Source organism: Coffea arabica, chromosome 7e, assembly GCF_036785885.1.
Source record: "Coffea arabica cultivar ET-39 chromosome 7e, Coffea Arabica ET-39 HiFi, whole genome shotgun sequence".
NCBI classification, from domain to species: Eukaryota; Viridiplantae; Streptophyta; class Magnoliopsida; order Gentianales; family Rubiaceae; genus Coffea; species Coffea arabica.
In genome coordinates this window covers 26,702,084-26,728,651 of record NC_092323.1, presented here as the reverse complement: position 1 = coordinate 26,728,651, position 26,568 = coordinate 26,702,084, and positions in this window count along the sequence as shown.

Genomic DNA, 26,568 nt, shown 5'->3' with positions numbered 1-26,568 from the left:
TGGTCAAATTTTGGTTTTAGTAAATTTAAGGTAAGATGGTCAAAAGTCCAACTTTGAATAAGAAGGTGGCACATGTCACCTTTTGGTTTAAAACTTATCTTTTTGTCTCTCCAATACTAATCCATATACGTAACATCTAATTATCTCTTAGCACCTTGTAAAATAATATCACTTAATACAAAACTCCATCAAATTGTCAAAAATATATTGCATTTACCGCACCAGCGGGTCCCAAGTTCATAATACTCTTCAAAATTAACGTGGAATAACTTGTATCAAGAAAATGGTTTGGAAACTATATTTACTTATAAAAATGTATAGAAAATCAAAATATGGAAGAAAGGTACAAAATTATAGACGAGGAAACAAAATAATGTCTAGAAAATATATAAAAATTTTCGGGTTCTCACACTCATTCTTTCGGGGCGTCACAAACTCCCCTCCTTAAAACAATGTCGTCCTCGACATTCCATCTTGTACCAATCAAGTCGAGACATCCTGCAAGAATCACTAATATTTCAAACCAAACCCACAGTCCGGCATCCTAAACATCAAGTCTAGGATACACTACAGAGATCGAAAGCCTAAACTCTGATACCACCTGTGACGCCCCAGCTTCTCCCAAGGGCGAACCCTAGGGTTCGGCGCGTCGCCTGCCCAACTCTCGTCGGGATTCACTCACTACAAACCTCAAACAAAATGCAAAATAAATCTCAAATTTTACATCAAATTCTCCAAGAATTACATATCGTAAGCGAAGCGCCCACGCTTCCGCTGCGCCACTCTGATCCTTGATACCAGCTATTATACAGGAGGAATTCCAAATCTAAACTGTACAAAATATAGGCCATCCAGTCACGTGAATAAGTACTACAAGCACTTCCTTTGCCTCGAGTCCTGTGGAGGGGAATAAAACAGTTTTGGGGTGAGTTAGAAGCTCAGTGAGTAACCAATAAAAGTAGTAAGAAAACATATTTCACAATAATGCATTTCGATGATGTCATGATTCAGTCATCAAATATCCGTTTATTGCTCTCGTGAGCCAGTGAAATCATTGCACTTAAACACCCAACGCTCAAATAGATCCTTTAACGTTTAACAATAAGAGGGAGCAACGTTGGTGTTCCAGATGATGTCATGAACTCATTGAAGTGGTGGAGACGTTGGTGTCCAGCACACGAATTCCAAACACTCATTTGAGACAAAACATGGCATGGACCACATGCAAACACTCATGATATGAAATCGAGTAAATAATGCAAGAAAACGTTCAAAAGTAACTTTGGAAACAGTTTAGGGTCACTCACCTCCACGGCTCAGAAACCATCCATCATATATCATTGCCTTGCCCAAATCCAAACCCTTCAACTCAAACTCAAAACAATCAAATGCTTTCAAAGATCGGACAGCATATCCCCTTAAGTTCCTTACTTTTCCATCCTACAAGCAACATCATTTCATCTCAAATCAACCACATACACATCATAGACTATCAAATACACCTTTCGGCACAATATCCATAACTGAAGCTACACTTACCGGATTGAAACGAATCTTATGGCGTTTCGAAGCCAAGACATAAACCTACATTTATTATGAAGACCTCCAAAGCCAAATCATGCATTTTCAGGGGTCAAAAATGGAAAACTACATGAAAACAGAAATCTGGGCGCGGAACAGGGTTCATGGGCAGTCAAGGGTATTTCAGTCATTTCACATGTTACAGTGCTCGGATCTAGCTGAAATTTTGTAGGAAACTAGTTAACACCATTTGCTACAACTTTCATGTTTTAACCTAAGTCTTATTCTGCCTCTAACATGCTCGAATAAATCCGGTCAGAACAGGGCAGATTCAAAATCCTAACCTGGAATTTCCGCATAAAACCGAAATCTTCCGCAAACAACTTCAACTAACATATACAAGCTTCATTTTACACCATTACCAACCATCATATCATGATTAAACCATGATAATCATACAAAATCAGAAAAATCTCCATAAAATCAGAAATTTAGCTAACTTCACTCTAATCCATAAAATCTTCCATAAAATCACATATCTAACCACCATAAGTCATGAATTCACCATTATTGGAAACAAACAATGAATCTTTACACACCGTACCTTGATAACTCACAAAAGGTAGTAGCTTAGTGGTTCCTTCTCCAAAATAACTCCACCAAGACCTTGGAATCTCCTTAGTAACCAACTTTTATGGAGTGATTTGCAATTCCATCGGTTAAAACTCAAGATTGAAGTAAGAAAGTGGAGTGAAAGATGAAGGTTTTTCTCTCTCTCTTGCTCTCTAAGTTTCAGCCATGAGAAGGAAGAAATGGCTTGATTTTTGGTCAAATTTTGGTTTTAGTAAAGTTAAGGTAAGATGGTCAAAAGTCCAACTTTGAATAAGAAGGTGGCACATGTCACCTTTTGGTTTAAAACTTATCTTTTTGTCTCTCCAATACTAATCCATATACGTAACATCTAATTATCTCTTAGCACCTTGTAAAATAATATCACTTAATACAAAACTCCATCAAATTGTCAAAAATATATTGCATTTACCGCACCAGCGGGTCCCAAGTTCATAATACTCTTCAAAATTAACGTGGAATAACTTGTATCAAGAAAATGATTTGGAAACTATATTTACTTATAAAAATGTATAGAAAATCAAAATATGGAAGAAAGGTACAAAATTATAGACGAGGAAACAAAATAATGTCTAGAAAATATATAAAAATTTTCGGGTTCTCACACTCATTCTTTCGGGGCGTCACAAACTCCCCTCCTTAAAACAATGTCGTCCTCGACATTCCATCTTGTACCAATCAAGTCGAGACATCCTGCAAGAATCACTAATATTTCAAACCAAACCCACAGTCCGGCATCCTAAACATCAAGTCTAGGATACACTACAGAGATCGAAAGCCTAAACTCTGATACCACCTGTGACGCCCCAGCTTCTCCCAAGGGCGAACCCTAGGGTTCGGCGCGTCGCCTGCCCAACTCTCGTCGGGATTCACTCACTACAAACCTCAAACAAAATGCAAAATAAATCTCAAATTTTACATCAAATTCTCCAAGAATTACATATCGTAAGCGAAGCGCCCACGCTTCCGCTGCGCCACTCTGATCCTTGATACCAGCTATTATACAGGAGGAATTCCAAATCTAAACTGTACAAAATATAGGCCATCCAGTCACGTGAATAAGTACTACAAGCACTTCCTTTGCCTCGAGTCCTGTGGAGGGGAATAAAACAGTTTTGGGGTGAGTTAGAAGCTCAGTGAGTAACCAATAAAAGTAGTAAGAAAACATATTTCACAATAATGCATTTCGATGATGTCATGATTCAGTCATCAAATATCCGTTTATTGCTCTCGTGAGCCAGTGAAATCATTGCACTTAAACACCCAACGCTCAAATAGATCCTTTAACGTTTAACAATAAGAGGGAGCAACGTTGGTGTTCCAGATGATGTCATGAACTCATTGAAGTGGTGGAGACGTTGGTGTCCAGCACACGAATTCCAAACACTCATTTGAGACAAAACATGGCATGGACCACATGCAAACACTCATGATATGAAATCGAGTAAATAATGCAAGAAAACGTTCAAAAGTAACTTTGGAAACAGTTTAGGGTCACTCACCTCCACGGCTCAGAAACCATCCATCATATATCATTGCCTTGCCCAAATCCAAACCCTTCAACTCAAACTCAAAACAATCAAATGCTTTCAAAGATCGGACAGCATATCCCCTTAAGTTCCTTACTTTTCCATCCTACAAGCAACATCATTTCATCTCAAATCAACCACATACACATCATAGACTATCAAATACACCTTTCGGCACAATATCCATAACTGAAGCTACACTTACCGGATTGAAACGAATCTTATGGCGTTTCGAAGCCAAGACATAAACCTACATTTATTATGAAGACCTCCAAAGCCAAATCATGCATTTTCAGGGGTCAAAAATGGAAAACTACATGAAAACAGAAATCTGGGCGCGGAACAGGGTTCATGGGCAGTCAAGGGTATTTCAGTCATTTCACATGTTACAGTGCTCGGATCTAGCTGAAATTTTGTAGGAAACTAGTTAACACCATTTGCTACAACTTTCATGTTTTAACCTAAGTCTTATTCTGCCTCTAACATGCTCGAATAAATCCGGTCAGAACAGGGCAGATTCAAAATCCTAACCTGGAATTTCCGCATAAAACCGAAATCTTCCGCAAACAACTTCAACTAACATATACAAGCTTCATTTTACACCATTACCAACCATCATATCATGATTAAACCATGATAATCATACAAAATCAGAAAAATCTCCATAAAATCAGAAATTTAGCTAACTTCACTCTAATCCATAAAATCTTCCATAAAATCACATATCTAACCACCACAAGTCATGAATTCACCATTATTGGAAACAAACAATGAATCTTTACACACCGTACCTTGATAACTCACAAAAGGTAGTAGCTTAGTGGTTTCTTCTCCAAAATAACTCCACCAAGACCTTGGAATCTCCTTAGTAACCAACTTTTATGGAGTGATTTGCAATTCCATCGGTTAAAACTCAAGATTGAAGTAAGAAAGTGGAGTGAAAGATGAAGGTTTTTCTCTCTCTCTTGCTCTCTAAGTTTCAGCCATGAGAAGGAAGAAATGGCTTGATTTTTGGTCAAATTTTGGTTTTAGTAAAGTTAAGGTAAGATGGTCAAAAGTCCAACTTTGAATAAGAAGGTGGCACATGTCACCTTTTGGTTTAAAACTTATCTTTTTGTCTCTCCAATACTAATCCATATACGTAACATCTAATTATCTCTTAGCACCTTGTAAAATAATATCACTTAATACAAAACTCCATCAAATTGTCAAAAATATATTGCATTTACCGCACCAGCGGGTCCCAAGTTCATAATACTCTTCAAAATTAACGTGGAATAACTTGTATCAAGAAAATGATTTGGAAACTATATTTACTTATAAAAATGTATAGAAAATCAAAATATGGAAGAAAGGTACAAAATTATAGACGAGGAAACAAAATAATGTCTAGAAAATATATAAAAATTTTCGGGTTCTCACACTCATTCTTTCGGGGCGTCACAAACTCCCCTCCTTAAAACAATGTCGTCCTCGACATTCCATCTTGTACCAATCAAGTCGAGACATCCTGCAAGAATCACTAATATTTCAAACCAAACCCACAGTCCGGCATCCTAAACATCAAGTCTAGGATACACTACAGAGATCGAAAGCCTAAACTCTGATACCACCTGTGACGCCCCAGCTTCTCCCAAGGGCGAACCCTAGGGTTCGGCGCGTCGCCTGCCCAACTCTCGTCGGGATTCACTCACTACAAACCTCAAACAAAATGCAAAATAAATCTCAAATTTTACATCAAATTCTCCAAGAATTACATATCGTAAGCGAAGCGCCCACGCTTCCGCTGCGCCACTCTGATCCTTGATACCAGCTATTATACAGGAGGAATTCCAAATCTAAACTGTACAAAATATAGGCCATCCAGTCACGTGAATAAGTACTACAAGCACTTCCTTTGCCTCGAGTCCTGTGGAGGGGAATAAAACAGTTTTGGGGTGAGTTAGAAGCTCAGTGAGTAACCAATAAAAGTAGTAAGAAAACATATTTCACAATAATGCATTTCGATGATGTCATGATTCAGTCATCAAATATCCGTTTATTGCTCTCGTGAGCCAGTGAAATCATTGCACTTAAACACCCAACGCTCAAATAGATCCTTTAACGTTTAACAATAAGAGGGAGCAACGTTGGTGTTCCAGATGATGTCATGAACTCATTGAAGTGGTGGAGACGTTGGTGTCCAGCACACGAATTCCAAACACTCATTTGAGCCAAAACATGGCATGGACCACATGCAAACACTCATGATATGAAATCGAGTAAATAATGCAAGAAAACGTTCAAAAGTAACTTTGGAAACAGTTTAGGGTCACTCACCTCCACGGCTCAGAAACCATCCATCATATATCATTGCCTTGCCCAAATCCAAACCCTTCAACTCAAACTCAAAACAATCAAATGCTTTCAAAGATCGGACAGCATATCCCCTTAAGTTCCTTACTTTTCCATCCTACAAGCAACATCATTTCATCTCAAATCAACCACATACACATCATAGACTATCAAATACACCTTTCGGCACAATATCCATAACTGAAGCTACACTTACCGGATTGAAACGAATCTTATGGCGTTTCGAAGCCAAGACATAAACCTACATTTATTATGAAGACCTCCAAAGCCAAATCATGCATTTTCAGGGGTCAAAAATGGAAAACTACATGAAAACAGAAATCTGGGCGCGGAACAGGGTTCATGGGCAGTCAAGGGTATTTCAGTCATTTCACATGTTACAGTGCTCGGATCTAGCTGAAATTTTGTAGGAAACTAGTTAACACCATTTGCTACAACTTTCATGTTTTAACCTAAGTCTTATTCTGCCTCTAACATGCTCGAATAAATCCGGTCAGAACAGGGCAGATTCAAAATCCTAACCTGGAATTTCCGCATAAAACCGAAATCTTCCGCAAACAACTTCAACTAACATATACAAGCTTCATTTTACACCATTACCAACCATCATATCATGATTAAACCATGATAATCATACAAAATCAGAAAAATCTCCATAAAATCAGAAATTTAGCTAACTTCACTCTAATCCATAAAATCTTCCATAAAATCACATATCTAACCACCACAAGTCATGAATTCACCATTATTGGAAACAAACAATGAATCTTTACACACCGTACCTTGATAACTCACAAAAGGTAGTAGCTTAGTGGTTCCTTCTCCAAAATAACTCCACCAAGACCTTGGAATCTCCTTAGTAACCAACTTTTATGGAGTGATTTGCAATTCCATCGGTTAAAACTCAAGATTGAAGTAAGAAAGTGGAGTGAAAGATGAAGGTTTTTCTCTCTCTCTTGCTCTCTAAGTTTCAGCCATGAGAAGGAAGAAATGGCTTGATTTTTGGTCAAATTTTGGTTTTAGTAAAGTTAAGGTAAGATGGTCAAAAGTCCAACTTTGAATAAGAAGGTGGCACATGTCACCTTTTGGTTTAAAACTTATCTTTTTGTCTCTCCAATACTAATCCATATACGTAACATCTAATTATCTCTTAGCACCTTGTAAAATAATATCACTTAATACAAAACTCCATCAAATTGTCAAAAATATATTGCATTTACCGCACCAGCGGGTCCCAAGTTCATAATACTCTTCAAAATTAACGTGGAATAACTTGTATCAAGAAAATGATTTGGAAACTATATTTACTTATAAAAATGTATAGAAAATCAAAATATGGAAGAAAGGTACAAAATTATAGACGAGGAAACAAAATAATGTCTAGAAAATATATAAAAATTTTCGGGTTCTCACACTCATTCTTTCGGGGCGTCACAAACTCCCCTCCTTAAAACAATGTCGTCCTCGACATTCCATCTTGTACCAATCAAGTCGAGACATCCTGCAAGAATCACTAATATTTCAAACCAAACCCACAGTCCGGCATCCTAAACATCAAGTCTAGGATACACTACAGAGATCGAAAGCCTAAACTCTGATACCACCTGTGACGCCCCAGCTTCTCCCAAGGGCGAACCCTAGGGTTCGGCGCGTCGCCTGCCCAACTCTCGTCGGGATTCACTCACTACAAACCTCAAACAAAATGCAAAATAAATCTCAAATTTTACATCAAATTCTCCAAGAATTACATATCGTAAGCGAAGCGCCCACGCTTCCGCTGCGCCACTCTGATCCTTGATACCAGCTATTATACAGGAGGAATTCCAAATCTAAACTGTACAAAATATAGGCCATCCAGTCACGTGAATAAGTACTACAAGCACTTCCTTTGCCTCGAGTCCTGTGGAGGGGAATAAAACAGTTTTGGGGTGAGTTAGAAGCTCAGTGAGTAACCAATAAAAGTAGTAAGAAAACATATTTCACAATAATGCATTTCGATGATGTCATGATTCAGTCATCAAATATCCGTTTATTGCTCTCGTGAGCCAGTGAAATCATTGCACTTAAACACCCAACGCTCAAATAGATCCTTTAACGTTTAACAATAAGAGGGAGCAACGTTGGTGTTCCAGATGATGTCATGAACTCATTGAAGTGGTGGAGACGTTGGTGTCCAGCACACGAATTCCAAACACTCATTTGAGACAAAACATGGCATGGACCACATGCAAACACTCATGATATGAAATCGAGTAAATAATGCAAGAAAACGTTCAAAAGTAACTTTGGAAACAGTTTAGGGTCACTCACCTCCACGGCTCAGAAACCATCCATCATATATCATTGCCTTGCCCAAATCCAAACCCTTCAACTCAAACTCAAAACAATCAAATGCTTTCAAAGATCGGACAGCATATCCCCTTAAGTTCCTTACTTTTCCATCCTACAAGCAACATCATTTCATCTCAAATCAACCACATACACATCATAGACTATCAAATACACCTTTCGGCACAATATCCATAACTGAAGCTACACTTACCGGATTGAAACGAATCTTATGGCGTTTCGAAGCCAAGACATAAACCTACATTTATTATGAAGACCTCCAAAGCCAAATCATGCATTTTCAGGGGTCAAAAATGGAAAACTACATGAAAACAGAAATCTGGGCGCGGAACAGGGTTCATGGGCAGTCAAGGGTATTTCAGTCATTTCACATGTTACAGTGCTCGGATCTAGCTGAAATTTTGTAGGAAACTAGTTAACACCATTTGCTACAACTTTCATGTTTTAACCTAAGTCTTATTCTGCCTCTAACATGCTCGAATAAATCCGGTCAGAACAGGGCAGATTCAAAATCCTAACCTGGAATTTCCGCATAAAACCGAAATCTTCCGCAAACAACTTCAACTAACATATACAAGCTTCATTTTACACCATTACCAACCATCATATCATGATTAAACCATGATAATCATACAAAATCAGAAAAATCTCCATAAAATCAGAAATTTAGCTAACTTCACTCTAATCCATAAAATCTTCCATAAAATCACATATCTAACCACCACAAGTCATGAATTCACCATTATTGGAAACAAACAATGAATCTTTACACACCGTACCTTGATAACTCACAAAAGGTAGTAGCTTAGTGGTTCCTTCTCCAAAATAACTCCACCAAGACCTTGGAATCTCCTTAGTAACCAACTTTTATGGAGTGATTTGCAATTCCATCGGTTAAAACTCAAGATTGAAGTAAGAAAGTGGAGTGAAAGATGAAGGTTTTTCTCTCTCTCTTGCTCTCTAAGTTTCAGCCATGAGAAGGAAGAAATGGCTTGATTTTTGGTCAAATTTTGGTTTTAGTAAAGTTAAGGTAAGATGGTCAAAAGTCCAACTTTGAATAAGAAGGTGGCACATGTCACCTTTTGGTTTAAAACTTATCTTTTTGTCTCTCCAATACTAATCCATATACGTAACATCTAATTATCTCTTAGCACCTTGTAAAATAATATCACTTAATACAAAACTCCATCAAATTGTCAAAAATATATTGCATTTACCGCACCAGCGGGTCCCAAGTTCATAATACTCTTCAAAATTAACGTGGAATAACTTGTATCAAGAAAATGATTTGGAAACTATATTTACTTATAAAAATGTATAGAAAATCAAAATATGGAAGAAAGGTACAAAATTATAGACGAGGAAACAAAATAATGTCTAGAAAATATATAAAAATTTTCGGGTTCTCACACTCATTCTTTCGGGGCGTCACAAACTCCCCTCCTTAAAACAATGTCGTCCTCGACATTCCATCTTGTACCAATCAAGTCGAGACATCCTGCAAGAATCACTAATATTTCAAACCAAACCCACAGTCCGGCATCCTAAACATCAAGTCTAGGATACACTACAGAGATCGAAAGCCTAAACTCTGATACCACCTGTGACGCCCCAGCTTCTCCCAAGGGCGAACCCTAGGGTTCGGCGCGTCGCCTGCCCAACTCTCGTCGGGATTCACTCACTACAAACCTCAAACAAAATGCAAAATAAATCTCAAATTTTACATCAAATTCTCCAAGAATTACATATCGTAAGCGAAGCGCCCACGCTTCCGCTGCGCCACTCTGATCCTTGATACCAGCTATTATACAGGAGGAATTCCAAATCTAAACTGTACAAAATATAGGCCATCCAGTCACGTGAATAAGTACTACAAGCACTTCCTTTGCCTCGAGTCCTGTGGAGGGGAATAAAACAGTTTTGGGGTGAGTTAGAAGCTCAGTGAGTAACCAATAAAAGTAGTAAGAAAACATATTTCACAATAATGCATTTCGATGATGTCATGATTCAGTCATCAAATATCCGTTTATTGCTCTCGTGAGCCAGTGAAATCATTGCACTTAAACACCCAACGCTCAAATAGATCCTTTAACGTTTAACAATAAGAGGGAGCAACGTTGGTGTTCCAGATGATGTCATGAACTCATTGAAGTGGTGGAGACGTTGGTGTCCAGCACACGAATTCCAAACACTCATTTGAGCCAAAACATGGCATGGACCACATGCAAACACTCATGATATGAAATCGAGTAAATAATGCAAGAAAACGTTCAAAAGTAACTTTGGAAACAGTTTAGGGTCACTCACCTCCACGGCTCAGAAACCATCCATCATATATCATTGCCTTGCCCAAATCCAAACCCTTCAACTCAAACTCAAAACAATCAAATGCTTTCAAAGATCGGACAGCATATCCCCTTAAGTTCCTTACTTTTCCATCCTACAAGCAACATCATTTCATCTCAAATCAACCACATACACATCATAGACTATCAAATACACCTTTCGGCACAATATCCATAACTGAAGCTACACTTACCGGATTGAAACGAATCTTATGGCGTTTCGAAGCCAAGACATAAACCTACATTTATTATGAAGACCTCCAAAGCCAAATCATGCATTTTCAGGGGTCAAAAATGGAAAACTACATGAAAACAGAAATCTGGGCGCGGAACAGGGTTCATGGGCAGTCAATGGTATTTCAGTCATTTCACATGTTACAGTGCTCGGATCTAGCTGAAATTTTGTAGGAAACTAGTTAACACCATTTGCTACAACTTTCATGTTTTAACCTAAGTCTTATTCTGCCTCTAACATGCTCGAATAAATCCGGTCAGAACAGGGCAGATTCAAAATCCTAACCTGGAATTTCCGCATAAAACCGAAATCTTCCGCAAACAACTTCAACTAACATATACAAGCTTCATTTTACACCATTACCAACCATCATATCATGATTAAACCATGATAATCATACAAAATCAGAAAAATCTCCATAAAATCAGAAATTTAGCTAACTTCACTCTAATCCATAAAATCTTCCATAAAATCACATATCTAACCACCACAAGTCATGAATTCACCATTATTGGAAACAAACAATGAATCTTTACACACCGTACCTTGATAACTCACAAAAGGTAGTAGCTTAGTGGTTGTTTCTCCAAAATAACTCCACCAAGACCTTGGAATCTCCTTAGTAACCAACTTTTATGGAGTGATTTGCAATTCCATCGGTTAAAACTCAAGATTGAAGTAAGAAAGTGGAGTGAAAGATGAAGGTTTTTCTCTCTCTCTTGCTCTCTAAGTTTCAGCCATGAGAAGGAAGAAATGGCTTGATTTTTGGTCAAATTTTGGTTTTAGTAAAGTTAAGGTAAGATGGTCAAAAGTCCAACTTTGAATAAGAAGGTGGCACATGTCACCTTTTGGTTTAAAACTTATCTTTTTGTCTCTCCAATACTAATCCATATACGTAACATCTAATTATCTCTTAGCACCTTGTAAAATAATATCACTTAATACAAAACTCCATCAAATTGTCAAAAATATATTGCATTTACCGCACCAGCGGGTCCCAAGTTCATAATACTCTTCAAAATTAACGTGGAATAACTTGTATCAAGAAAATGATTTGGAAACTATATTTACTTATAAAAATGTATAGAAAATCAAAATATGGAAGAAAGGTACAAAATTATAGACGAGGAAACAAAATAATGTCTAGAAAATATATAAAAATTTTCGGGTTCTCACACTCATTCTTTCGGGGCGTCACAAACTCCCCTCCTTAAAACAATGTCGTCCTCGACATTCCATCTTGTACCAATCAAGTCGAGACATCCTGCAAGAATCACTAATATTTCAAACCAAACCCACAGTCCGGCATCCTAAACATCAAGTCTAGGATACACTACAGAGATCGAAAGCCTAAACTCTGATACCACCTGTGACGCCCCAGCTTCTCCCAAGGGCGAACCCTAGGGTTCGGCGCGTCGCCTGCCCAACTCTCGTCGGGATTCACTCACTACAAACGTCAAACAAAATGCAAAATAAATCTCAAATTTTACATCAAATTCTCCAAGAATTACATATCGTAAGCGAAGCGCCCACGCTTCCGCTGCGCCACTCTGATCCTTGATACCAGCTATTATACAGGAGGAATTCCAAATCTAAACTGTACAAAATATAGGCCATCCAGTCACGTGAATAAGTACTACAAGCACTTCCTTTGCCTCGAGTCCTGTGGAGGGGAATAAAACAGTTTTGGGGTGAGTTAGAAGCTCAGTGAGTAACCAATAAAAGTGGTAAGAAAACATATTTCACAATAATGCATTTCGATGATGTCATGATTCAGTCATCAAATATCCGTTTATTGCTCTCGTGAGCCAGTGAAATCATTGCACTTAAACACCCAACGCTCAAATAGATCCTTTAACGTTTAACAATAAGAGGGAGCAACGTTGGTGTTCCAGATGATGTCATGAACTCATTGAAGTGGTGGAGACGTTGGTGTCCAGCACACGAATTCCAAACACTCATTTGAGCCAAAACATGGCATGGACCACATGCAAACACTCATGATATGAAATCGAGTAAATAATGCAAGAAAACGTTCAAAAGTAACTTTGGAAACAGTTTAGGGTCACTCACCTCCACGGCTCAGAAACCATCCATCATATATCATTGCCTTGCCCAAATCCAAACCCTTCAACTCAAACTCAAAACAATCAAATGCTTTCAAAGATCGGACAGCATATCCCCTTAAGTTCCTTACTTTTCCATCCTACAAGCAACATCATTTCATCTCAAATCAACCACATACACATCATAGACTATCAAATACACCTTTCGGCACAATATCCATAACTGAAGCTACACTTACCGGATTGAAACGAATCTTATGGCGTTTCGAAGCCAAGACATAAACCTACATTTATTATGAAGACCTCCAAAGCCAAATCATGCATTTTCAGGGGTCAAAAATGGAAAACTACATGAAAACAGAAATCTGGGCGCGGAACAGGGTTCATGGGCAGTCAAGGGTATTTCAGTCATTTCACATGTTACAGTGCTCGGATCTAGCTGAAATTTTGTAGGAAACTAGTTAACACCATTTGCTACAACTTTCATGTTTTAACCTAAGTCTTATTCTGCCTCTAACATGCTCGAATAAATCCGGTCAGAACAGGGCAGATTCAAAATCCTAACCTGGAATTTCCGCATAAAACCGAAATCTTCCGCAAACAACTTCAACTAACATATACAAGCTTCATTTTACACCATTACCAACCATCATATCATGATTAAACCATGATAATCATACAAAATCAGAAAAATCTCCATAAAATCAGAAATTTAGCTAACTTCACTCTAATCCATAAAATCTTCCATAAAATCACATATCTAACCACCACAAGTCATGAATTCACCATTATTGGAAACAAACAATGAATCTTTACACACCGTACCTTGATAACTCACAAAATCTAAGTTTCAGCCATGAGAAGGAAGAAATGGCTTGATTTTTGGTCAAATTTTGGTTTTAGTAAAGTTAAGGTAAGATGGTCAAAAGTCCAACTTTGAATAAGAAGGTGGCACATGTCACCTTTTGGTTTAAAACTTATCTTTTTGTCTCTCCAATACTAATCCATATACGTAACATCTAATTATCTCTTAGCACCTTGTAAAATAATATCACTTAATACAAAACTCCATCAAATTGTCAAAAATATATTGCATTTACCGCACCAGCGGGTCCCAAGTTCATAATACTCTTCAAAATTAACGTGGAATAACTTGTATCAAGAAAATGATTTGGAAACTATATTTACTTATAAAAATGTATAGAAAATCAAAATATGGAAGAAAGGTACAAAATTATAGACGAGGAAACAAAATAATGTCTAGAAAATATATAAAAATTTTCGGGTTCTCACACTCATTCTTTCGGGGCGTCACAAACTCCCCTCCTTAAAACAATGTCGTCCTCGACATTCCATCTTGTACCAATCAAGTCGAGACATCCTGCAAGAATCACTAATATTTCAAACCAAACCCACAGTCCGGCATCCTAAACATCAAGTCTAGGATACACTACAGAGATCGAAAGCCTAAACTCTGATACCACCTGTGACGCCCCAGCTTCTCCCAAGGGCGAACCCTAGGGTTCGGCGCGTCGCCTGCCCAACTCTCGTCGGGATTCACTCACTACAAACGTCAAACAAAATGCAAAATAAATCTCAAATTTTACATCAAATTCTCCAAGAATTACATATCGTAAGCGAAGCGCCCACGCTTCCGCTGCGCCACTCTGATCCTTGATACCAGCTATTATACAGGAGGAATTCCAAATCTAAACTGTACAAAATATAGGCCATCCAGTCACGTGAATAAGTACTACAAGCACTTCCTTTGCCTCGAGTCCTGTGGAGGGGAATAAAACAGTTTTGGGGTGAGTTAGAAGCTCAGTGAGTAACCAATAAAAGTAGTAAGAAAACATATTTCACAATAATGCATTTCGATGATGTCATGATTCAGTCATCAAATATCCGTTTATTGCTCTCGTGAGCCAGTGAAATCATTGCACTTAAACACCCAACGCTCAAATAGATCCTTTAACGTTTAACAATAAGAGGGAGCAACGTTGGTGTTCCAGATGATGTCATGAACTCATTGAAGTGGTGGAGACGTTGGTGTCCAGCACACGAATTCCAAACACTCATTTGAGCCAAAACATGGCATGGACCACATGCAAACACTCATGATATGAAATCGAGTAAATAATGCAAGAAAACGTTCAAAAGTAACTTTGGAAACAGTTTAGGGTCACTCACCTCCACGGCTCAGAAACCATCCATCATATATCATTGCCTTGCCCAAATCCAAACCCTTCAACTCAAACTCAAAACAATCAAATGCTTTCAAAGATCGGACAGCATATCCCCTTAAGTTCCTTACTTTTCCATCCTACAAGCAACATCATTTCATCTCAAATCAACCACATACACATCATAGACTATCAAATACACCTTTCGGCACAATATCCATAACTGAAGCTACACTTACCGGATTGAAACGAATCTTATGGCGTTTCGAAGCCAAGACATAAACCTACATTTATTATGAAGACCTCCAAAGCCAAATCATGCATTTTCAGGGGTCAAAAATGGAAAACTACATGAAAACAGAAATCTGGGCGCGGAACAGGGTTCATGGGCAGTCAAGGGTATTTCAGTCATTTCACATGTTACAGTGCTCGGATCTAGCTGAAATTTTGTAGGAAACTAGTTAACACCATTTGCTACAACTTTCATGTTTTAACCTAAGTCTTATTCTGCCTCTAACATGCTCGAATAAATCCGGTCAGAACAGGGCAGATTCAAAATCCTAACCTGGAATTTCCGCATAAAACCGAAATCTTCCGCAAACAACTTCAACTAACATATACAAGCTTCATTTTACACCATTACCAACCATCATATCATGATTAAACCATGATAATCATACAAAATCAGAAAAATCTCCATAAAATCAGAAATTTAGCTAACTTCACTCTAATCCATAAAATCTTCCATAAAATCACATATCTAACCACCACAAGTCATGAATTCACCATTATTGGAAACAAACAATGAATCTTTACACACCGTACCTTGATAACTCACAAAAGGTAGTAGCTTAGTGGTTCCTTCTCCAAAATAACTCCACCAAGACCTTGGAATCTCCTTAGTAACCAACTTTTATGGAGTGATTTGCAATTCCATCGGTTAAAACTCAAGATTGAAGTAAGAAAGTGGAGTGAAAGATGAAGGTTTTTCTCTCTCTCTTGCTCTCTAAGTTTCAGCCATGAGAAGGAAGAAATGGCTTGATTTTTGGTCAAATTTTGGTTTTAGTAAAGTTAAGGTAAGATGGTCAAAAGTCCAACTTTGAATAAGAAGGTGGCACATGTCACCTTTTGGTTTAAAACTTATCTTTTTGTCTCTCCAATACTAATCCATATACGTAACATCTAATTATCTCTTAGCACCTTGTAAAATAATATCACTTAATACAAAACTCCATCAAATTGTCAAAAATATATTGCATTTACCGCACCAGCGGGTCCCAAGTTCATAATACTCTTCAAAATTAACGTGGAATAACTTGTATCAAGAAAATGATTTGGAAACTATATTTACTTATAAAAATGTATAGAAAATCAAAATATGGAAGAAAGGTACAAAATTATAGACGAGGAAACAAAATAATGTCTAGAAAATATATAAAAATTTTCGGGTTCTCACACTCATTCTTTCGGGGCGTCACAAACTCCCCTCCTTAAAACAATGTCGTCCTCGACATTCCATCTTGTACCAATCAAGTCGAGACATCCTGCAAGAATCACTAATATTTCAAACCAAACCCACAGTCCGGCATCCTAAACATCAAGTCTAGGATACACTACAGAGATCGAAAGCCTAAACTCTGATACCACCTGTGACGCCCCAGCTTCTCCCAAGGGCGAACCCTAGGGTTCGGCGCGTCGCCTGCCCAACTCTCGTCGGGATTCACTCACTACAAACCTCAAACAAAATGCAAAATAAATCTCAAATTTTACATCAAATTCTCCAAGAATTACATATCGTAAGCGAAGCGCCCACGCTTCCGCTGCGCCACTCTGATCCTTGATACCAGCTATTATACAGGAGGAATTCCAAATCTAAACTGTACAAAATATAGGCCATCCAGTCACGTGAATAAGTACTACAAGCACTTCCTTTGCCTCGAGTCCTGTGGAGGGGAATAAAACAGTTTTGGGGTGAGTTAGAAGCTCAGTGAGTAACCAATAAAAGTAGTAAGAAAACATATTTCACAATAATGCATTTCGATGATGTCATGATTCAGTCATCAAATATCCGTTTATTGCTCTCGTGAGCCAGTGAAATCATTGCACTTAAACACCCAACGCTCAAATAGATCCTTTAACGTTTAACAATAAGAGGGAGCAACGTTGGTGTTCCAGATGATGTCATGAACTCATTGAAGTGGTGGAGACGTTGGTGTCCAGCACACGAATTCCAAACACTCATTTGAGCCAAAACATGGCATGGACCACATGCAAACACTCATGATATGAAATCGAGTAAATAATGCAAGAAAACGTTCAAAAGTAACTTTGGAAACAGTTTAGGGTCACTCACCTCCACGGCTCAGAAACCATCCATCATATATCATTGCCTTGCCCAAATCCAAACCCTTCAACTCAAACTCAAAACAATCAAATGCTTTCAAAGATCGGACAGCATATCCCCTTAAGTTCCTTACTTTTCCATCCTACAAGCAACATCATTTCATCTCAAATCAACCACATACACATCATAGACTATCAAATACACCTTTCGGCACAATATCCATAACTGAAGCTACACTTACCGGATTGAAACGAATCTTATGGCGTTTCGAAGCCAAGACATAAACCTACATTTATTATGAAGACCTCCAAAGCCAAATCATGCATTTTCAGGGGTCAAAAATGGAAAACTACATGAAAACAGAAATCTGGGCGCGGAACAGGGTTCATGGGCAGTCAATGGTATTTCAGTCATTTCACATGTTACAGTGCTCGGATCTAGCTGAAATTTTGTAGGAAACTAGTTAACACCATTTGCTACAACTTTCATGTTTTAACCTAAGTCTTATTCTGCCTCTAACATGCTCGAATAAATCCGGTCAGAACAGGGCAGATTCAAAATCCTAACCTGGAATTTCCGCATAAAACCGAAATCTTCCGCAAACAACTTCAACTAACATATACAAGCTTCATTTTACACCATTACCAACCATCATATCATGATTAAACCATGATAATCATACAAAATCAGAAAAATCTCCATAAAATCAGAAATTTAGCTAACTTCACTCTAATCCATAAAATCTTCCATAAAATCACATATCTAACCACCACAAGTCATGAATTCACCATTATTGGAAACAAACAATGAATCTTTACACACCGTACCTTGATAACTCACAAAAGGTAGTAGCTTAGTGGTTCCTTCTCCAAAATAACTCCACCAAGACCTTGGAATCTCCTTAGTAACCAACTTTTATGGAGTGATTTGCAATTCCATCGGTTAAAACTCAAGATTGAAGTAAGAAAGTGGAGTGAAAGATGAAGGTTTTTCTCTCTCTCTTGCTCTCTAAGTTTCAGCCATGAGAAGGAAGAAATGGCTTGATTTTTGGTCAAATTTTGGTTTTAGTAAAGTTAAGGTAAGATGGTCAAAAGTCCAACTTTGAATAAGAAGGTGGCACATGTCACCTTTTGGTTTAAAACTTATCTTTTTGTCTCTCCAATACTAATCCATATACGTAACATCTAATTATCTCTTAGCACCTTGTAAAATAATATCACTTAATACAAAACTCCATCAAATTGTCAAAAATATATTGCATTTACCGCACCAGCGGGTCCCAAGTTCATAATACTCTTCAAAATTAACGTGGAATAACTTGTATCAAGAAAATGATTTGGAAACTATATTTACTTATAAAAATGTATAGAAAATCAAAATATGGAAGAAAGGTACAAAATTATAGACGAGGAAACAAAATAATGTCTAGAAAATATATAAAAATTTTCGGGTTCTCACACTCATTCTTTCGGGGCGTCACAAACTCCCCTCCTTAAAACAATGTCGTCCTCGACATTCCATCTTGTACCAATCAAGTCGAGACATCCTGCAAGAATCACTAATATTTCAAACCAAACCCACAGTCCGGCATCCTAAACATCAAGTCTAGGATACACTACAGAGATCGAAAGCCTAAACTCTGATACCACCTGTGACGCCCCAGCTTCTCCCAAGGGCGAACCCTAGGGTTCGGCGCGTCGCCTGCCCAACTCTCGTCGGGATTCACTCACTACAAACCTCAAACAAAATGCAAAATAAATCTCAAATTTTACATCAAATTCTCCAAGAATTACATATCGTAAGCGAAGCGCCCACGCTTCCGCTGCGCCACTCTGATCCTTGATACCAGCTATTATACAGGAGGAATTCCAAATCTAAACTGTACAAAATATAGGCCATCCAGTCACGTGAATAAGTACTACAAGCACTTCCTTTGCCTCGAGTCCTGTGGAGGGGAATAAAACAGTTTTGGGGTGAGTTAGAAGCTCAGTGAGTAACCAATAAAAGTAGTAAGAAAACATATTTCACAATAATGCATTTCGATGATGTCATGATTCAGTCATCAAATATCCGTTTATTGCTCTCGTGAGCCAGTGAAATCATTGCACTTAAACACCCAACGCTCAAATAGATCCTTTAACGTTTAACAATAAGAGGGAGCAACGTTGGTGTTCCAGATGATGTCATGAACTCATTGAAGTGGTGGAGACGTTGGTGTCCAGCACACGAATTCCAAACACTCATTTGAGCCAAAACATGGCATGGACCACATGCAAACACTCATGATATGAAATCGAGTAAATAATGCAAGAAAACGTTCAAAAGTAACTTTGGAAACAGTTTAGGGTCACTCACCTCCACGGCTCAGAAACCATCCATCATATATCATTGCCTTGCCCAAATCCAAACCCTTCAACTCAAACTCAAAACAATCAAATGCTTTCAAAGATCGGACAGCATATCCCCTTAAGTTCCTTACTTTTCCATCCTACAAGCAACATCATTTCATCTCAAATCAACCACATACACATCATAGACTATCAAATACACCTTTCGGCACAATATCCATAACTGAAGCTACACTTACCGGATTGAAACGAATCTTATGGCGTTTCGAAGCCAAGACATAAACCTACATTTATTATGAAGACCTCCAAAGCCAAATCATGCATTTTCAGGGGTCAAAAATGGAAAACTACATGAAAACAGAAATCTGGGCGCGGAACAGGGTTCATGGGCAGTCAATGGTATTTCAGTCATTTCACATGTTACAGTGCTCGGATCTAGCTGAAATTTTGTAGGAAACTAGTTAACACCATTTGCTACAACTTTCATGTTTTAACCTAAGTCTTATTCTGCCTCTAACATGCTCGAATAAATCCGGTCAGAACAGGGCAGATTCAAAATCCTAACCTGGAATTTCCGCATAAAACCGAAATCTTCCGCAAACAACTTCAACTAACATATACAAGCTTCATTTTACACCATTACCAACCATCATATCATGATTAAACCATGATAATCATACAAAATCAGAAAAATCTCCATAAAATCAGAAATTTAGCTAACTTCACTCTAATCCATAAAATCTTCCATAAAATCACATATCTAACCACCACAAGTCATGAATTCACCATTATTGGAAACAAACAATGAATCTTTACACACCGTACCTTGATAACTCACAAAAGGTAGTAGCTTAGTGGTTCCTTCTCCAAAATAACTCCACCAAGACCTTGGAATCTCCTTAGTAACCAACTTTTATGGAGTGATTTGCAATTCCATCGGTTAAAACTCAAGATTGAAGTAAGAAAGTGGAGTGAAAGATGAAGGTTTTTCTCTCTCTCTTGCTCTCTAAGTTTCAGCCATGAGAAGGAAGAAATGGCTTGATTTTTGGTCAAATTTTGGTTTTAGTAAAGTTAAGGTAAGATGGTCAAAAGTCCAACTTTGAATAAGAAGGTGGCACATGTCACCTTTTGGTTTAAAACTTATCTTTTTGTCTCTCCAATACTAATCCATATACGTAACATCTAATTATCTCTTAGCACCTTGTAAAATAATATCACTTAATACAAAACTCCATCAAATTGTCAAAAATATATTGCATTTACCGCACCAGCGGGTCCCAAGTTCATAATACTCTTCAAAATTAACGTGGAATAACTTGTATCAAGAAAATGATTTGGAAACTATATTTACTTATAAAAATGTATAGAAAATCAAAATATGGAAGAAAGGTACAAAATTATAGACGAGGAAACAAAATAATGTCTAGAAAATATATAAAAATTTTCGGGTTCTCACACTCATTCTTTCGGGGCGTCACAAACTCCCCTCCTTAAAACAATGTCGTCCTCGACATTCCATCTTGTACCAATCAAGTCGAGACATCCTGCAAGAATCACTAATATTTCAAACCAAACCCACAGTCCGGCATCCTAAACATCAAGTCTAGGATACACTACAGAGATCGAAAGCCTAAACTCTGATACCACCTGTGACGCCCCAGCTTCTCCCAAGGGCGAACCCTAGGGTTCGGCGCGTCGCCTGCCCAACTCTCGTCGGGATTCACTCACTACAAACCTCAAACAAAATGCAAAATAAATCTCAAATTTTACATCAAATTCTCCAAGAATTACATATCGTAAGCGAAGCGCCCACGCTTCCGCTGCGCCACTCTGATCCTTGATACCAGCTATTATACAGGAGGAATTCCAAATCTAAACTGTACAAAATATAGGCCATCCAGTCACGTGAATAAGTACTACAAGCACTTCCTTTGCCTCGAGTCCTGTGGAGGGGAATAAAACAGTTTTGGGGTGAGTTAGAAGCTCAGTGAGTAACCAATAAAAGTAGTAAGAAAACATATTTCACAATAATGCATTTCGATGATGTCATGATTCAGTCATCAAATATCCGTTTATTGCTCTCGTGAGCCAGTGAAATCATTGCACTTAAACACCCAACGCTCAAATAGATCCTTTAACGTTTAACAATAAGAGGGAGCAACGTTGGTGTTCCAGATGATGTCATGAACTCATTGAAGTGGTGGAGACGTTGGTGTCCAGCACACGAATTCCAAACACTCATTTGAGCCAAAACATGGCATGGACCACATGCAAACACTCATGATATGAAATCGAGTAAATAATGCAAGAAAACGTTCAAAAGTAACTTTGGAAACAGTTTAGGGTCACTCACCTCCACGGCTCAGAAACCATCCATCATATATCATTGCCTTGCCCAAATCCAAACCCTTCAACTCAAACTCAAAACAATCAAATGCTTTCAAAGATCGGACAGCATATCCCCTTAAGTTCCTTACTTTTCCATCCTACAAGCAACATCATTTCATCTCAAATCAACCACATACACATCATAGACTATCAAATACACCTTTCGGCACAATATCCATAACTGAAGCTACACTTACCGGATTGAAACGAATCTTATGGCGTTTCGAAGCCAAGACATAAACCTACATTTATTATGAAGACCTCCAAAGCCAAATCATGCATTTTCAGGGGTCAAAAATGGAAAACTACATGAAAACAGAAATCTGGGCGCGGAACAGGGTTCATGGGCAGTCAATGGTATTTCAGTCATTTCACATGTTACAGTGCTCGGATCTAGCTGAAATTTTGTAGGAAACTAGTTAACACCATTTGCTACAAATTTCATGTTTTAACCTAAGTCTTATTCTGCCTCTAACATGCTCGAATAAATCCGGTCAGAACAGGGCAGATTCAAAATCCTAACCTGGAATTTCCGCATAAAACCGAAATCTTCCGCAAACAACTTCAACTAACATATACAAGCTTCATTTTACACCATTACCAACCATCATATCATGATTAAACCATGATAATCATACAAAATCAGAAAAATCTCCATAAAATCAGAAATTTAGCTAACTTCACTCTAATCCATAAAATCTTCCATAAAATCACATATCTAACCACCACAAGTCATGAATTCACCATTATTGGAAACAAACAATGAATCTTTACACACCGTACCTTGATAACTCACAAAAGGTAGTAGCTTAGTGGTTCCTTCTCCAAAATAACTCCACCAAGACCTTGGAATCTCCTTAGTAACCAACTTTTATGGAGTGATTTGCAATTCCATCGGTTAAAACTCAAGATTGAAGTAAGAAAGTGGAGTGAAAGATGAAGGTTTTTCTCTCTCTCTTGCTCTCTAAGTTTCAGCCATGAGAAGGAAGAAATGGCTTGATTTTTGGTCAAATTTTGGTTTTAGTAAAGTTAAGGTAAGATGGTCAAAAGTCCAACTTTGAATAAGAAGGTGGCACATGTCACCTTTTGGTTTAAAACTTATCTTTTTGTCTCTCCAATACTAATCCATATACGTAACATCTAATTATCTCTTAGCACCTTGTAAAATAATATCACTTAATACAAAACTCCATCAAATTGTCAAAAATATATTGCATTTACCGCACCAGCGGGTCCCAAGTTCATAATACTCTTCAAAATTAACGTGGAATAACTTGTATCAAGAAAATGATTTGGAAACTATATTTACTTATAAAAATGTATAGAAAATCAAAATATGGAAGAAAGGTACAAAATTATAGACGAGGAAACAAAATAATGTCTAGAAAATATATAAAAATTTTCGGGTTCTCACACTCATTCTTTCGGGGCGTCACAAACTCCCCTCCTTAAAACAATGTCGTCCTCGACATTCCATCTTGTACCAATCAAGTCGAGACATCCTGCAAGAATCACTAATATTTCAAACCAAACCCACAGTCCGGCATCCTAAACATCAAGTCTAGGATACACTACAGAGATCGAAAGCCTAAACTCTGATACCACCTGTGACGCCCCAGCTTCTCCCAAGGGCGAACCCTAGGGTTCGGCGCGTCGCCTGCCCAACTCTCGTCGGGATTCACTCACTACAAACCTCAAACAAAATGCAAAATAAATCTCAAATTTTACATCAAATTCTCCAAGAATTACATATCGTAAGCGAAGCGCCCACGCTTCCGCTGCGCCACTCTGATCCTTGATACCAGCTATTATACAGGAGGAATTCCAAATCTAAACTGTACAAAATATAGGCCATCCAGTCACGTGAATAAGTACTACAAGCACTTCCTTTGCCTCGAGTCCTGTGGAGGGGAATAAAACAGTTTTGGGGTGAGTTAGAAGCTCAGTGAGTAACCAATAAAAGTAGTAAGAAAACATATTTCACAATAATGCATTTCGATGATGTCATGATTCAGTCATCAAATATCCGTTTATTGCTCTCGTGAGCCAGTGAAATCATTGCACTTAAACACCCAACGCTCAAATAGATCCTTTAACGTTTAACAATAAGAGGGAGCAACGTTGGTGTTCCAGATGATGTCATGAACTCATTGAAGTGGTGGAGACGTTGGTGTCCAGCACACGAATTCCAAACACTCATTTGAGCCAAAACATGGCATGGACCACATGCAAACACTCATGATATGAAATCGAGTAAATAATGCAAGAAAACGTTCAAAAGTAACTTTGGAAACAGTTTAGGGTCACTCACCTCCACGGCTCAGAAACCATCCATCATATATCATTGCCTTGCCCAAATCCAAACCCTTCAACTCAAACTCAAAACAATCAAATGCTTTCAAAGATCGGACAGCATATCCCCTTAAGTTCCTTACTTTTCCATCCTACAAGCAACATCATTTCATCTCAAATCAACCACATACACATCATAGACTATCAAATACACCTTTCGGCACAATATCCATAACTGAAGCTACACTTACCGGATTGAAACGAATCTTATGGCGTTTCGAAGCCAAGACATAAACCTACATTTATTATGAAGACCTCCAAAGCCAAATCATGCATTTTCAGGGGTCAAAAATGGAAAACTACATGAAAACAGAAATCTGGGCGCGGAACAGGGTTCATGGGCAGTCAATGGTATTTCAGTCATTTCACATGTTACAGTGCTCGGATCTAGCTGAAATTTTGTAGGAAACTAGTTAACACCATTTGCTACAACTTTCATGTTTTAACCTAAGTCTTATTCTGCCTCTAACATGCTCGAATAAATCCGGTCAGAACAGGGCAGATTCAAAATCCTAACCTGGAATTTCCGCATAAAACCGAAATCTTCCGCAAACAACTTCAACTAACATATACAAGCTTCATTTTACACCATTACCAACCATCATATCATGATTAAACCATGATAATCATACAAAATCAGAAAAATCTCCATAAAATCAGAAATTTAGCTAACTTCACTCTAATCCATAAAATCTTCCATAAAATCACATATCTAACCACCACAAGTCATGAATTCACCATTATTGGAAACAAACAATGAATCTTTACACACCGTACCTTGATAACTCACAAAAGGTAGTAGCTTAGTGGTTCCTTCTCCAAAATAACTCCACCAAGACCTTGGAATCTCCTTAGTAACCAACTTTTATGGAGTGATTTGCAATTCCATCGGTTAAAACTCAAGATTGAAGTAAGAAAGTGGAGTGAAAGATGAAGGTTTTTCTCTCTCTCTTGCTCTCTAAGTTTCAGCCATGAGAAGGAAGAAATGGCTTGATTTTTGGTCAAATTTTGGTTTTAGTAAAGTTAAGGTAAGATGGTCAAAAGTCCAACTTTGAATAAGAAGGTGGCACATGTCACCTTTTGGTTTAAAACTTATCTTTTTGTCTCTCCAATACTAATCCATATACGTAACATCTAATTATCTCTTAGCACCTTGTAAAATAATATCACTTAATACAAAACTCCATCAAATTGTCAAAAATATATTGCATTTACCGCACCAGCGGGTCCCAAGTTCATAATACTCTTCAAAATTAACGTGGAATAACTTGTATCAAGAAAATGATTTGGAAACTATATTTACTTATAAAAATGTATAGAAAATCAAAATATGGAAGAAAGGTACAAAATTATAGACGAGGAAACAAAATAATGTCTAGAAAATATATAAAAATTTTCGGGTTCTCACACTCATTCTTTCGGGGCGTCACAAACTCCCCTCCTTAAAACAATGTCGTCCTCGACATTCCATCTTGTACCAATCAAGTCGAGACATCCTGCAAGAATCACTAATATTTCAAACCAAACCCACAGTCCGGCATCCTAAACATCAAGTCTAGGATACACTACAGAGATCGAAAGCCTAAACTCTGATACCACCTGTGACGCCCCAGCTTCTCCCAAGGGCGAACCCTAGGGTTCGGCGCGTCGCCTGCCCAACTCTCGTCGGGATTCACTCACTACAAACCTCAAACAAAATGCAAAATAAATCTCAAATTTTACATCAAATTCTCCAAGAATTACATATCGTAAGCGAAGCGCCCACGCTTCCGCTGCGCCACTCTGATCCTTGATACCAGCTATTATACAGGAGGAATTCCAAATCTAAACTGTACAAAATATAGGCCATCCAGTCACGTGAATAAGTACTACAAGCACTTCCTTTGCCTCGAGTCCTGTGGAGGGGAATAAAACAGTTTTGGG